Here is a 14,527-nt window from a genome sequence, read left to right as displayed (position 1 = left end):
AAAGTTGAAGGCAGAAACCATTCTTTTTCCATGTTAAGCTGCCCCCAAATACATATTGTAGATTTCTAGTATATGTTCACAGAATCAAATTGAATTTCTCTTATATTTGTTAGGTCTTTATAACACCCAAAGGTTCACCAATGGATTTTTCATCATATACTAGCTATGAAATGTTCCATGTTCCCTGGTAAAGAAGCACATTGTCCATAATGTAATGTGGTGCTAAAGAACATTTCATGGAAGCTTGTTTTCTCCTCTCTGCTTTAGTACACATATAAGGATATGCCAGAGAGGGAGCTGTTAAGGGACATTAGGACCAAGAAAGTGTAAAGGGTAGGTGAAAAAAGAAGAGAATGAGAAGGAATCAGTCATAACAACAGAAAAGAATTCTTGTCAGGGGACAACACTCTCCTCTACAAGAAGGCTCTAATCCTTAAAAATCAGTGATGGCTAAAGATTATCCCTGGCAATCCCTGACTTAGCTAGCAATTTGCTACTGCTTATATGAGGCAAATTATTATTGAGAAATATGGTGAAGGGTGCAACATTTGAATCTGGGTCTTCCCAATTCCAAATCCAACGGCACTATTTTACCACTATGCCATGCTAAACCCATGTCTTCTGGCTCAGGAGACCTTGCCATTGTACCAAGATGAAAAGCCCTCTAGTATTCTGGGACTTAACTGTAGTCTAAGAACAGGAGCATCTAAGAGAAACTACTATCTATTGGAACTCTATGCAGAAGAGATAGAGGAGAAAAGTTTTGGTGAATATATATCCCTGCTTTAGATCTCCCTAGATAATCAGTGACTTTAAATAAAATCATCTCCGTGGTTATATCAAGGGCCCCAGTTTATAGTGATTAGTTATAAATAATATTAATAAGCAACATAATTATTAAGCTTGATTCAAAAGTATTTACATTTATATTAATTAACTTTAATGCATAAATTGTCATAACCTGGTCATTCTAAATCCTCAAAAAACTATTTTCTTGCTTGATTCATTCCAATTAACTTGTTCTATTATGTGGTCATTATTCATATACACTCTGATCTTCTGATTCTGCTTTTTAAGGTTTTCATTATTCCACAAAGGTCATTTCCCGTTTCTTTAATGCCTTGTAATCACCTGTCTTAATTTCACTACGAACTCTATTATGCTAAAGAACTGGAATTCATTTAACTGTTTCCTGTTGTTGAACCTTTAGGTTGCTTTTGATTTTAAAAAATAATGTTATTATAAACTTAGAAGTGATGGCTTTTTTTGTTGGTGGGTTTTTTTTTCACTTTTATTTTATAACATTCTTAACAATGGAGCCATTGGAACATAAGATACAAGATTATACTCTGTAATTTTCATTATGCACTGCTAGACTGTTTTCTAAAAATACTCTACTAGATCCATAATCAACCAGATATGAAGGAGAAAATGGTTTCTCCATAACCCTGACAGCAGGATTTCATTTTTTTAATGATTGGGGCCAATTTCATAAATTCAAATTTGACCTCAAACATTTACTAAGTGTGTGATCCTGGCAAGTCACTTAACCATGTTTGCCTCAGTTTCCCTATCTGTAAAATGAGCTAGAGAAAAAAAATGGTAAACTCCTCCATTATCTTTGCCAAGAAAGCCTCAAATGAGGTCACAAAGAATCAAATATGACTTATTGTCTAAAACAAAAGCAGTGTTTTTTTATTCTTAGTGAATGGAGTACTTTTAAAAAATTTTTTTACAATTTATTTTTTCTCTTTTTAAAACTGTTCATTTAAATCCATTGGTAATTCATTCACCATGAGCTGGTTGTTCTCTATAAATTAGAAACTCCTTATATTTTATACTTCAGATTTTTATCTATAATATTTGTAATATACATTTCTAAGTGCCAAAGTTTCAAAATATTTTTGTTTTGATTATAATATTTTATTGTACAGAAATTTTAAATCTAGAATATCTTGTCTCAAACAAATCCTTCAGTTTTAATTAAAAACATGTCTCTCAGCTACAATTGAAATAAATATCTTATTCCATTTTTATCTCAAATAATTATTTCCTTTTTTTAAAAAAAGTTATTTTATGCTGCCTTTGAGGTGTGTATATTAATGTAGGCACCCATTCTTGCAAGAATGCAAAATAAATCTTTCTTGCATTCAAAAAAATTATTATTTTAAAGATTATCATTCAACTGAAATTCAGGCCTACAGTGTCAGAGGCGGAACAAAATATGTAGTTTTTAGCTTCTTTTGTGTCATGAATCCTTTTGGTGGTCTGGTAAAACTAGAAATTTCCTCCATAGAAAAATATATTCAAATATGTGAAACAAAATGCAAAGAATTTAAAAAATAATTCTATTGAAATATAGTTATCAATTTTTTTTAAAAAATCCTGGGTCCCATGTTAAGAACCCTTAGTCTAAATTCATTTCTTGCAAAACTGATATAGTAAAAAAAATTCTTTGAAATTTGTTAATTAATTCAGTTTTTATTATTTATAGGTTTTCAAAAATTGAGCAATTGTATATATTTACTTGAATGTTTTATATCTCTATTTTGTCTCATTCAGATACTTTTTTTATTTTTCTAGTAGAGTGCAACAAGTATTTATGAAACACTTACTATGGCAGTAGGCACTTGGGTAGACTCTTAAGATACAAATAAAAGAATGAAATAATCCACACTCTCTTATAAGAAGAGGAGAGAGTAAATATATAAACAAATATATACAATATAAATATTAAGTAAATGCAAATTGCATACAAAATAGCTAAATACAAAGTTCTTTGTGGAGAACACTAGCCTTTGTGGGGTGAAGGCATGAAGAAATGCTTCATACAGAAGATACTCCTTGAATTCCTCTTAAAGAAAAGAAGGACTTTATGTTTTTTAGTCTGGGATATCACTTTCATCAGCCTTTTTCCTCAAGATGCCTCTTGATTTTCTTGCCTACTTGTTTTTCATATAAAACTTCATTATCATGTAATCTATTACTAGAATCTCTTGAGGTTTCAACTGATATTTCATTAACTATGCAAATTAGTTTGAGTAATAGTGTCATTTTTACTACACTAATCTGACCTATTCATGAACATTAAATGTTATTAAGGTCTCATTTTATTTCAGTTATGAACATTTTACAGTTTCCCTAAAAAAGGTCATACAGATTTCTAAATAGGTTAATTTCTGAATAGTTAAAAGATTTTGTTGCTATTGAAAATGGAATTGTATGATATCTTTTTGGTCTTTAATGTTAGTAAATAAGAACTATTTTGTGAATTGATATTATATCCTGCAACCTTGATAAATTCATTTATTGTCTCCATTAGTTTTCTGGTTGAGAAGATTGGATTTTCTAGAAACACTATCATGTAATATGCAAAAATGATATTGTGACCTCATAATTTCCTGTATTATTCCTACTAATAGCTTCTTCTATCTCATTGTTAGAATTTTCAAGACTATTTCAAATAAAAATGATGCAGGTCATTCTTGTTATTTATCAGTTTTTACATAAATATTTAATATTTCTTTAATATTTTAATATTTCTACATTGCATGTTATTTTGGCTCTTATTTTATGGCACATGCTTTGTTGTTATTGTTACTTTTTAATCCATTTCTATGGTGTTTTTACATTTATTAAATGTTAGATTTTATCAAAATTAAAATATCCTTGTGTAAATATTGTACCAATATTACCAGTGGAAATATTGGCAGAAACGGCCAGGTTGGGAGGATTCTGGGAAGATGGCAGAGTAGGTAAGGAAATTCTGAGCTTTCCAGACTTCCCCCACAAACAAGATGAAACTGCGCCTCAGACCAAACATACAGCAGTTAAAAACAAATAAAAGTTGGAGCAAAATAATGATCCTCCTGATACAACTGGAGAAGATTCAAAGAAAGATACCAGTACTGAGATATGGCTCATGTGAAGTGTAAACATCTCCAGGTTAGCTCTGTTGAAAAAACAAGTGCTAAACCCTGGGAGCTAGCAGGGTTCAGAAGTAACCTTGGCAGGGAACCACAGGAACTTTCATCTCCTGAACAGTGTGAAGAGTTGAGGATCTGAGACTGGGAACACTGGTGAAAACTCTACTTATAAAGAAAACCAGGAGCAGATGTGTTGCCAAGAAGCATCCCTGGGTGAGAAGGAATTACTACACCTGGTGAGAGCAGAAATAGTGGGGCAGGAATAGCACTAACTGTGGGCATTTAGAGAAAGATTGTGTTCTTGGCTTGGGTTCCAGGTCAGAGGGGAGAAATGAAGGAAGACTTGAAGCCAGAGACACCATCCTCCATATCCCAGGACTAGAGATTATTAGACCAGCAATCTGCTAGAAAATGAGCAGGTAAAGGAGAAAGAACCCAATCATAGAAAGTAATTATGGGAATAGATAAGATCAGGGTTCATATTCAGAGAAGGTTACAAAATTAAAAAAAAGAAAAAAATACCTCTCCTATTCCAAAGAATAACATCAAATGGTTACCTTCCCAAAAAGAATTCATAAAAGAACTTTCAAAAAAGACTTTAAAAATCAAATGAGGAAGATTGAGGGAAAACTTGGAAAAAATTAATAATCCAAGAAAAAAAAAACAAGATAATTACATAAAGTCAGCCAACTAGAATAGGAGTCCCAATAGACTATTAGTACTCTCCTGAGTTTGAGACACTTGACAACTTTCCTGTTTGTAAAATGTATGAGAGAAGAAATGGCAAACCACTCCAATATCTTGGCCACAAAAACTCCAAATGGAGTCACGAAGAGTCGGATGTAACTAAAAAGGGTTGAACAACAAGGAAGACAGGAAAAGCCTAGAAGAGTACTAACAGTCCAGGTCCAGGGATTTTGAGGTCCCTGACACTCTATCTGGAGATCTTAGAGAGGCTCTAGAAGATTCTACATTCTAAACTTCTACCATCTGGAGCAGGAGGCATTGGGAGGGGAAGAATAAGACTAACTCTAGGAGGTAAGGGTGGGCCCAAGAACCCAGGGGACTTAAGAAGAGACCAAATAGAGCCAACCATCCCACCCAAAAGTGCAGCAAGGGATACAGGCTGGCCCCTACACAAAGATCCAATTCAAAAATCAAAACTGGAAAGATGAGTAAATCAAAGAAAACAAGCAATGTAAGAAACTATCATAAATCTAACTTTATAACCAAAATAGAGACTCAAAGCAAAGAATAAATTTTCCCTAAGAACCACAAGGATACTTAGAAGAGGTAAAGAAAAATATTGTACATAATCTATATACTATATGCCAGGCACTGTATTAGGTACTAGAAACAGAAAGAAAAGCAAAAACACTCTCTGACGTAAAGGAGCTTATGTTCTTATCAGGGTGACAATATGCAAATAACTAAATGAATACAAGATAGATATAATGTTAATGAAAGGCAGTCCTGGAAGGGATGGCACTGGGCAGCTAGACTGACTGGGAAAGTTCCTTTGCTAAAAGTAGGATTTGACCTGAATCTAAGAAAACTAAGCAAAGGGCAGTTAGAGCACCAGCCCTGGAGTCAGGAAGACCTGAGTTCAATTCTGAATGAAGGAAGGAAGAAGGGGGAAGGGAAGGAGGAAGGGAGAGAGAGGGAGAGAAAAAGGAAGAGAAAGAGGAAGAGAAGGAGGGAGGGAAAAGGGGATGAAGGGAGAGAGGAAGAGAGAGAGAGGGATGAAGAAAGGAAGAGAGGAAAGAAATCAAGAAGGAAAGAAAGGTGAGGATATAGAGCAATCTAGGCATGAAGGATAATCAGTGCAAAGCATGGAGAGAGAAAAAGAGTGTCATGTGTAAGATAGAACAAGGATAGATGGATTTAGAGTTTGTGGAATAAAGGCTAAGAAAATTGGAAAGATAGGAAAAGATCATCTAGTAAGGTCATCTAGTCCAACTCTCTCATTTTGCAGACCAGATATCTAAGACCCAGAGAAATGAAGATCTCTAAAATCTACATAAAGTAGCTAAAATCATATAGTTCCCAAGCAGCAAGCTCAGGATCCAAAGTCAGATCTTCTGAAAAGAATAGAAAAATCACAAAGGAAAAATACATAATCTTAACATTTGAACTTAAAACAAATACATCATCAGGATGTTGTTATTGAATCATTTCAAATGTGTCCAACTTTTCATGCTCTCACTTGGAATTTTCTTGACAAAGATAATGGAGGGGTTTGTCATTTCTTTCTCCAGCTCATTTTGCAGATGTGGAAGCTATGTCAGTGTTAAGTGACTTAGCCAGGGTCACACAGCTAGTGTTTGAGACTTGTGTTTGAACTCAGGAAGATGATCTTCTTGACTACAGACCCCACACTCTATCCACTAAACTCCTAGCTGCCCCATCATCAGGACCCCAGGGTAGAATGAAACAATCCTATGATACTTAAATTATATTAAATATAATTTAATTAAATTATTATTAAATATAAACTCTGCCTGAGTTTATATTTGTTAATGTAGTGAATCTATATGCAATATACATTTATATATGTATGTGTGTGTATAATCACTAAGGACTTTGGTCTACAATTTTTCAAATATCATAGCGGCTAGATTTAAAAATTAGGATCATATCAAAGGTAATGGTATTCCATTGTTTTCTATACTTATGACAATATTACTCAAACTCTGCATGAAGAACCCCCAAAATAGTCTAGAGGCTGCATTGCTTTGGGACCTTTTTTCTTAAACTATCCCTCAATGCAAGGTTTTGGAAAGCAGTGGTTATAGGACAGAGTTGTTGGACTTATAGAGCACCAGAGAAATTGCCAAGAGCTAAGAGTATCCACTAGTAAAACAATAAATATACCATGCAGGGACAAATTCCCATTTCTACCCTGGGTGAAATAGTAGCAGCCCTACTGAGTGTGTCTCTCTGGACAGCAACTTGAGGTCCCAGTTTCTTCCTATCAGATCAAACTCACTCCTCCCTTTTTCCCCTCTCCACTGCTCATTGACCTTTCATTTCTATTACTTCATTTCCTTTGAATTTAAAAAAAATGAAAATTTGACAGCCACTAATCCTTGTTTTCATGATTAATTCTGGTGGCAGAGATTTAGGCAGGGATTTTGATCCTGTTAAGGAAATGAACTTGCTTGTACTTGCTTCAGCATGAATTGAAATCCAGGCAAAGGTGTGAGTACTGATCCTGTCTGGAAGTCTCCCAGAAAAGATAGTCATACCAGTATTCTATTCACAAGTCAATATGTTTTTCCATGAACAGGATAATTCATAGAGAGGTAAAACTTATGACCCTAGACCTACCTTGAATCAAACTGACTCACAAGAAGGGTCAGTTTTCATGGGGCTGGTGCTCAGACTCAGTGAGAATTCTAGCACAACAACAAGCTAAAGCTCTTCCCTCCACTCAAACATCCTCCAAGTGGGAATCAACTATTACAGCAGGAATACTCCATCACACTTTTTTAAATAGTAAGGGGGAATAATTAATCATGATGTATTATACATTTAAGAAATAATTTCTTGATAGAGAAATTGGTTTTTCTTTGAAAGTTCAAAAGAATTAATTTATAAATGCAAAAATCTATCTAGACCAGGCTAATTTTTAAAATGTATTCCTTTCACTGAGATTAATCGAGTTTACTAATTTCTTAGACGCAGTCTATACGTGAACCCTTATATCCCAAATCTTTTCAGTTTAAAATGATATGCCAAGGGCTATATGCCTTAGCCCTGCCCAAAAAGAAATCTAGTTTTTAGTGGTAAATATTGCATAAAAAATCCATGTATTCCCCCAACAACTCATTTTCCTACCTTTGCTCAATTTCCTTTATTTTGCTAGAATTCCCTTCTTTCCCATGTCTACCCATGGAAGTCTTATTCAGTTTGATGTTATCATGAGTAGAGTGTCAATCATGTGGGAGTCAGGAAGAACAGAGTTCAAATTCTGTTCTTAGCTGCTTACTAACTACATGAATCTAGGTAGGTCAAACAGTGAAAATGCCAAATTCACCTACTGCATCACCAGCCATCACCAGTTATCCTAACTTTTGCTTTGCCACTGGACTTGGAAGACTCTGAAAGAGAGAGTGAGCTGATGACTTTGCACAACTCTGCCTCTCTTAAATCCAATTCACACATGAGTCAAGAGATCACCCTGTCATTGGTCCTCTTTAAAAACAAAGAAACAGGGGCAACTGGGTGGTGCAGTAGATGGAACACCAGCCCTGAAGTCAGGAGAACCTGAGCTAAAATCTGTCTCAGATACTGAACACTTCCTAACTGTGTGACACTGGGCAAGTCACTTAACCCCAATTGTCTCAGCAAAAAAAGAAGAAAAAAAGGAACAAAAACATATTGATCTCTTGGTCTCTATTTTCCCCATCCAAATGGGAATAATGATATCATCTACCTTTCAGCATTATTGTGAGTATTAAATAGGATTACATATCTAACACATCTTACAAATCTTAAAGTGCTATATAAATTCTAGTTATTACTATCAATTATTATTTATCCTTTTAAGTTTATCTAGCTCACATACCATCTCCTCTTTGAAACTTTCTCTAAGCCACCATAAAAACCTCCTCCATAATGTGGTAACTCTTTATTTGTACCTCTCTTCCTCCCATTTCCCATTCCATTTTGCATTAAAGCTATTTGTTCTATGTCTTCAGTCATCCATAAAACCATAAATTCTATGAGCAGAGATTATATCTTATTCATCTTTATGCCTTACTCCAGGGCCTTAGAAGATGATTTGCACATAAAACTTGCTCAATAAATATTTGCTGAATCTAATTAGCTGGATTAAACTTACAGCATGACTATGCAAAAACATGGTCATCTATTACTTTTAAGAAATCCAATGCTGAGTTTCTCAGAAGGTTCTTGGCTACATAAAAAAAAAAAGTATATTCTAATGAGGGAAGGCCAAAATGGCTTAATCCTTTTTTCAAAAATGCTTTTTCATAGAACCACAGAATCACAGAATGTGAGAGTTGGAAGGAACCCTGGAGACTGTTCAGTCTAATCCATATTCAAAATGAATCCCTAGTCATTGGTCCTCTTGAGAATGAAGGATGAACAACTAAAAAGGAGCCACTAATCTAAGCAATTTTCTAGTATGCCATAAGGTCAATTATCAGACAATTATCTCTAAATACATAAGCTAGTAATCTTAGAATTTCACAACATAACAGTGACTATAATTCAAGGACATATGTTGCAACAAATATTTATATAGTTTTTATTAGGTGGTGCAGTGGATAGAGCCAATGCTCTATTTGGAATCTGATTTGGAATCAGGAAAACTCATCTTCATGAGTTCCAATATGGTTCAGATACTTACGACGTAGCAAGTCACTTAATCATGTTTGCCTCAGGTTCCTGATCTGTAAAATGAGTTGGAGATGAAAATAGCAAACCACTCTAATGTCTTTGCCAAGAAAACCCCAAAGAGAACTAGACATGGCTGAAAAATTACTGAACAACAATTATTTTACAAGGCACTTTATGGATACAAAAATAAGATAAACCCCAACATCAAAGAGTTTATAATCTACTGAGGAATCAGAAAGACTGTAGCACAAGGTACATGAACTAGGACATGAAAAAAAACTAAGACATCTAGGAGGTACATGTGAGGAGAGAACTATTTAGGAAAGCTGGTCAGCCTATTCAAAGACTTTGAAATTTGAATGCCAAGTTCAGGACAGTTTGACCAGAACATAGAGTACACCATGGGGAATGATAGTTTTGAAAACTAGATTAGAGAGACATTTCAGGTAGAGAAATTTGTATTTTGCCCTAGAGGTTATAATGAAGTCACTGAAGAAATATAATCAGAAATATGTCTTAGAAAGCTTATTTTAGGATGAATTAGAGGGTTAATTAGAAAAGAGAAAGATTAGAAGTTCAATTAAGAGGCTATTACAATAGTCCAGGGGAGAGATTATGGGGACCTGAACCATAGCAATGACTTTGAAAGGAATGGATTTAATAAATGATGCAATAGTAGAATGAATAAAACTTGGCAATTGATTGAATATAAGGGATAAGAGAAAGGGAAAAGTTAAATGTTAGAAATATGGGGGGGGTGAATGATGGTGCCCTCATCAGAAATAAGAAAGCTGTTAAAATCTTATCCAACTTCTACTCAATAATTATTTCAAGAAAACTAAAAGATATGATAGACTTTGCAGAGTCAGAAATAAGATGAAGAGAGAGTAGGGATAGAAAAAAGCTTAGTTTAACTCTTGAATATTAACACTTAAAGGCTATGAAAATCAGGAGTATAAAAGAATAAAGCAATAAAAATTGATGTCAAAACAACAATTTTATAGGTAGGTGAAAAGAAAGCCTGACTCTTTTGAAACTCACAGGGTTGTTGTCGGGAATATGACTTGTAATCTTAAAACACTACAGGTGTAAGGTATTATTATGCCTGAAAGAACAGCTGAATATAAAATGTCATTTAAAATCTATCACTTGAATCTAGATAGAAATTAAAGAAGCAGAATGGGGCAATGGAAGCTCTTTCTCTGTATCTCTGTGTCTCTATGTCTTTATGTCCTGCCTCTCTCTCTAAATGCCTATATATTTACATATGCAACTAAAATTAGAGAAATTAAGTATGAATCTGTTTCTTGCTGTGGTTTCCAATTTCTTAACCCTTCAGTTCTTTCAAGGCCATCACTCTGCACTTTCTACCCTCTCCTTCCTTCCCCATCTGGACATCTTGGCAAACCAGTTTAATCTTGCATTTTCCTCTTATCTCGAACTCCCTGCCTTCTTAATCTGTTGCCAATCTTTCCTTGACAAACCTCATCCTTATATTATTCCAACCGTGTCTTCTATTCATGTGCTGCTGAATGAAACTGAAGAAAACCATGAAACATACTATGTATGTTCTACTACATATATATGTTGTATAATTTCAACTGAGCTTTCACTGTGGCAAAACAATTCTTTTATATATCTCCCTAATTAAGTCACCATCCTACTCACTACAATGCCTCGTTCACACCTTTTCATCCCTCTTCAAACTTCCCATGGCTCCTTCTGCCCTCTTGTCTGAGATCCTTGTCTTATATTTCACTGAAAAAAATTGAAGCAATTCCTCAAATGCTACTTCTCCCTTCTTCTTTATCTCTCATCATCCTTTTGTTCAATCTTCATCTTTCTTGTACACTCTGATTCCTTTTGCACTGTTGATCACCCTCATCTCCTTAATATTCTCTTCTCTTTAGATTTTCATAATATTACTCTTTTTGGTTCTCCTACTACATATCTGATTTCTCCTATTCCCTAGCATTGTCTTCATCCAGGTCAAACTTGTTATAGATGGTTATCCCTAGGTCCTCTTCTCTTTTATCTTAAAATATTTTATGTAATGCTCTCATCAACTCTTATGGATTAAATTCTCTTTTCTATGCACATGATTCTCAGATTTACTAATCCAGCACAAATCTCTCTCTTAGCTTCCAGACTTGCCTATTAAACATTTCAAACTGGACATACCATAAACATTATAAACTCTTTATGTCCAGAACTGAACTCATTATCTTTCTCTCCAAACTTTCCTCACTTTCAATTTTTTATATTACTATTAAGGGTACCCCCATCTTCTCAGTCATCCAAATTCACATCTTAGGTATACTTTTCAACTCTTTCTACCCTCTTTTACCCCCATATCTAATTTCACAATTACATCATCTCTATTATATGCACCCTTCTCTCCTCTGACTCAGTGACTATCTGGGTGCAGGCCCTCACCACCTCACAATTGGACTGTTGCTTTTTTTAAATTTCATTTTTCCATTTACATGTGAAAAAATTAATATTCATTTTTTTAATTTACTTCCTTCTTTCCCTCCTTCCTGTGCCCTTCATTGAGAAGGCAATCAATCTGATATAGGTTATATATGTACAGTTATTCAAAATATATTTCCACATTAGTCATTAGTATACAACTAAATTATTATAATAGTAAGCCAGTTGGTTTCTCTATCCCAAGTCTCTTCTCACTTCAATCTGTCATCTCAGCTGTCAAATTTCAAAGTACAAATCCAAACATGTCATACACACACACACACACACACACACACACACACACACTCAATCAATAATCAATCCCAGTGGCTCTATTATATCTAAGAGCAAATATGAAATTCTATTTACCTTTCAAAGTACTTTAGAACTTGTTCCTTCCTACTTCTGCAATCTTCTTACACTTTACTCTTCCCTTACCTAAGAAAGAAATCTAATTATGAAATCTAATGACAATGATCTTTCTGCTCCTCAAGCAAGAAATTCCAACTTCAGACTCCTGATCTTTTTAATTGTTTTTCTCCCATACCTGGAATGCTCTCCTCCTCTCTCTACTTCTTGGCTTTTTTCAAGTAACTGATAAAATCTCATTTTGTTCTAGATGTCTTTGCTGATCTACCTTCCCACTGTTGATTATCTCAATTTATTTTGTAGACATCTTGTTTGTACATAGTGTCATGGAACTGTGCGTTCCATGAGAATAGGAACTGTATTTCCCCTTTCTTTGTACTCTTAATTCACTGCCTGACACATAGGAGGTACTTAATAAATGCATATTGATTGGGCAAGTCACAAGACACAAGAATGTCTTGATGAATAAAATAAAGGAATTGTACAAACTGACCTTTAAAGTTGCCTCTAGCTCTAATTTTGGGTTTTTTAATACTTTTCCTCATTCCATTTCTAGATTTAATCATTTTCAATATTGAGCAGTTGAATAATTTTTAATGTCTTTTTAATAAGAAGCATTATAGCAGAATAGAAAGAGTAATGGACTAAGGACCAGGAGTTGAGGTTTTCAAAGCAGGAAGAAAGTAAGGTCTCCAAACTTTAGCACAAGAAGGTTGGCTTCAATTCTGAAAGTGGCCAATGAATCCTTTACTTACAAATAAAGTACATGCTAGGTTAACAAAAATCCCATATGAACATTGAGGCGTGAAGAAATATTCTGTATCCAGTTCTGATTTGCTAACCACATGGTGAAGAAGAGACTTTTTTTTTTTTTGATTGGCTATAGACCTGTAACTAGGACATATTCAAAAAGTACTAATTAGCTAATGCAAGTCTTAGAGGATGAGTCCTTTTCTGATTTGGTAGAAAGGAAAAAGAGCTGTCATAGGATTCTGAATGAAAGGGCCTTTCTCTAAAAGCCAATAGCACAGGTTTCTATCATTATTTCTGTCTCTGTTGCATCTATTGTTTCCTACTTTGGGATGAAGGTGATTAGAGATGACTACAACTTTGTAAAACTTTGAAAGAGCTGGGAAGGCAAACCATCAGAAGTTTAGAAGAATTCATAGCCAGAAAAGCAACAGAGATCTCATGTACATACATACAAACACACACACATACACACACACACACACACACACACACACACACATACTCACAGACTCGTCAGAAATAACAGTTTTAACTAGAGTTCAAATATTTTTGTATAAACAAAATATAATGAATGTAAGATGTGAAACTGTGTCACTGGGAAAAAAATCTATTCAACATTTACCTATTATAAAAATATGACTCGTTGAGTGATCCTGGGCTAGTCACTTAACCCCAATTCCCTCAGCAAAAAAATAAATAAATGAATAAATAAATAAAATATGATTCATTTATTTTGGGGATTAATACAAAAATAGTCAATAAGATAAACCTCCATAGATAAACTGTAGATTTTAAAGAATGTAAACAGATAGTTTTCTAGGGAGAGATGCAATTTATAAACAATTACATGAAAAAATGTCCCAAGTTACTTTAAGAAGAATATAAATGGGGAGGATTCTGAAAAGACAGTAGAGTACTTTGGTGAATTTGAAGCTCTCCAGATTTCCTTTACAAAAAAAACAACAAATTTGCACTTTGGGCAAACATAGACTGTTGAAAAATCAAGAAGACTTGGGGCAGATCAGGAATCCTCCAGGTACAACCTAAAATCTGAAAAAAGTCTCTAGGCCAGGAGTAGCCCTTGTGAAGTACAAACACTTCCAGACAGCTCTGCAAAAACTTCAAGTGCAAACCCCAGAGCTAAACTGGCCAGGAATAGCCCTTGTGAAGTACAAATACTTCCAGACAGCTCTGCAAAAACTTCAAGTGCAAACCCCAGAGCTAAACTGAATTTGGCTGGAGCCTCAGCAGAAACCACAGACACTTTCACCACTGGGACTGCATGAGAAATCCAAGCCTGAGTCTCAGAAGACTGAGTGAACCTTGACTGATTAGGAATGCCAGGTCCAGCTGTGCTGCAGAGCCAAGGTCCCTGGAGAAAAGGAAACAGAATTCTGTGAATGCAGAGACTGTGGGACAAAGATACTACTAGCTGTGGGCACTTGCAGGAGAATGGAGCTCTTACTTTGAGGTTCCAGGTCAGAGAGAAGCACTGAAGTGAATCTAGAGACAAAATTCCCCTCCCCACAATTAGAGGTGCTTACACTAATGCTTCTTATTTAAAAAAAAAATGAACCAGTAAAGAAGAACCACACCACAGAAACTTACTATGGTAGCAGGGGATACCAGGGTTCCTCTTC

At 34.8% G+C, this 14,527-nt stretch overlaps 1 protein-coding gene across 2 annotated transcripts in view; it reads right to left on the bottom strand.

Moving 5' to 3' along the window:
• Positions 1 to 12,407, bottom strand: part of LOC127562861 (quinone oxidoreductase-like protein 2) — a 41,701-nt gene extending 29,294 nt beyond the window's left edge. Inside the window, exon 1 of one of the 2 annotated variants that reach the window (XM_051998889.1) lies at positions 12,135 to 12,407. The gene's annotated coding sequence lies outside the window, so the exon portion shown is untranslated. The remainder of the gene's footprint in view (positions 1 to 12,134) is intronic. The other variant, XM_051998890.1, reaches the window with a different exon arrangement.
• Between the last annotated feature and the right edge of the window lie 2,120 nt (positions 12,408 to 14,527).

Source organism: Antechinus flavipes, chromosome 4, assembly GCF_016432865.1.
Source record: "Antechinus flavipes isolate AdamAnt ecotype Samford, QLD, Australia chromosome 4, AdamAnt_v2, whole genome shotgun sequence".
In the NCBI taxonomy this organism is placed as follows: domain Eukaryota; kingdom Metazoa; phylum Chordata; class Mammalia; order Dasyuromorphia; family Dasyuridae; genus Antechinus; species Antechinus flavipes.
The sequence above is the reverse complement of the archived record's forward strand: the minus strand, read 5'-3'. Positions and strand labels throughout refer to the sequence as shown.